Consider the following 2,145-nt stretch of genomic DNA (forward strand, 5'->3'; position numbering starts at 1 on the left):
TATATTATATATATATATATTTTTTTTTTTTGTAATTTTATTTAAATTTTATTTTAAATATATATTAAATTTTTTTTTATTTTTTGCGGGTATCCGCGGGTTTTAAAATACCCGCAGGTATTTTTTAAACGGATACCCGACGAGTAGCGGGTCGGGTAACGGGTACAATTTTATCCGGCGGATCGGGTTACGGGTAGGCACTACCCGTGCCTGACCCGACCCGTTGCCATCCCTATATAAGACACCTTCAAAAGTAAAACTCATTTCCTATTATAGCTAAAGTACAAATTCAAAATTTCATGGTTGGAAAAGAGGAAAATAGTGACTAATCTCGATAATAAAAATAAATAAAAATGAATGCTTTCAAAAACTTATTTACATATTTAACTTTTATATAGATGGATAATAATATTATTTGGATATATAAGATTTGTAGCAATAGAAAAAGTATTGTTTTAATTAAAAATATTGATGTTTATAATAGATATAACATTAAAATATTAAAGGATGACTAGTATTTTAATTTGAAGGGATATAAGTTTAAGTTTAAGTTCTACATATAAAGCTAAAAATATTAAAAGAAGTGATACATTATTTTTTTTATTTTATTCTAATAACTGAACTAATGGGCATGCAAAAAATTAAATAAGTAAAGTATATAGTAGAACTTAATTTGCTTAGTAATATCAATAAATCAGAGTGGCGCAGCGGAAGCGTGGTGGGCCCATAACCCACAGGTCCCAGGATCGAAACCTGGCTCTGATAAAAAGTGAATGTTTTTTCGCTAATAATTTTTTTGTTTTTTTATTTTCTGTTGTACACAATCTGGGCTGATATTAGGATCTAATTTGGGTCAACATCAAGAAGGGGACTTCTCAATCAGGAGGATCTCCAACAATATAACAATAGTAGTGCTTGCACAATATTTTTTGTTAGTGGTAAAGGACTACTTAAATTACTTATCTTATTTAATAGTATGGGACCACTTCAATTACTTTTAATTTCTCTAATTCCAACTTTATTTATGCCAAGTTAACATGTGTTGTCTGCTGCTATCTGAGGTTTAAAATAAAGCATGGACATAAACATAAGAATAAACAACTGTCTATTTCATCCTTAGCCACTTTGTTTCTGTGACAGTTGTCAAGTAGGACTTTGGTGTCAAGTAGTTTGAACAACAAAAAGGAAACTTAGAAACAATTGTGATGAAATAGGCTAATTCCATTGCTTTTCCAAGATAGATTCATCATCGGTTATCCACAGGTCATTGTTCAATTGATTATTGTTCAACTTTCAAATTAATTAAATTACATTCTTAATTAATTTGAGGGTGATCATGCAGTTAACCAAAGTAGATTCTCGATCAAATGCAAGACCTTTCTAGATTATTCACAATGAATTCAACCAAAGTACATTCTCAATCAAATTCGATTGTGTTTAATCATGTCTATTCTTAAATCTCCTAACCAAATTAAAAGCTAATTAATCAAAGTAAATTCTCAATTAATTATAGTTGAAATTATTACCAACCAAAGTACATTCTCAATTGATAGTAAAAATTTGTTTAATCATATGAACGTTCCTAAATATAATCAAAGTAGATTTTTAACCAAACCTAGAAACCCTTGAACTCATATAATTAATATGCATGTAGATTCAAACACGTTATGATGTAAAAATCATTGTTTTTAATATGATTGAGAGATGAAAGACATAGAAAGAGAGTAACTCAAATCAATAATCAAAAGAAACAATTGCATTAATTCAACTTAACCTCAGAATCCATAATGAAATTACAGTGGACTAGCCCTAGAAGCTTAACCCTCCATGGATGAAGTAGAATACATGGAAAAATAAAAGTGAGCGGGGTGGTGGATGAAGGCTTCCAAGTGGAGGAGTTTGAGAATGAATGAGTTATGATTTCTGCCTCCCTTGGGTCTCTTTATATAGGCTTGATTGGGCTTGGACTCTGAATCTTCTGTTGATGAGATCTTTTATCTCATATCTAATATTGATAGGCTGTCGTTGAAGTTATCAAATTAATACTACTTTTCAAGACAACTTCAGTATTGCCAAGTAGTATCCAAGAAAGTAGATAGGGCTAAAGTAACCCTGAGTCGTCTCCCTACGAACACGGAATTGCTT

The 2,145-nt window shown here is 30.7% G+C and overlaps 1 non-coding gene across 1 annotated transcript; it reads left to right on the forward strand.

Annotated features, from left to right (window-relative positions):
• Window positions 1–693: 693 nt before the first annotated feature.
• Window positions 694–765, forward strand: TRNAM-CAU (transfer RNA methionine (anticodon CAU)). Its single transcript has one exon. It is a non-coding gene; the product is annotated as a tRNA-Met (tRNA).
• Window positions 766–2,145: the final 1,380 nt, after the last annotated feature.

Source organism: Vigna umbellata, chromosome 11, assembly GCF_029865625.1.
Source record: "Vigna umbellata cultivar VRB3 chromosome 11, Vumbellata_1.0, whole genome shotgun sequence".
Classification (NCBI taxonomy): Eukaryota; Viridiplantae; Streptophyta; class Magnoliopsida; order Fabales; family Fabaceae; genus Vigna; species Vigna umbellata.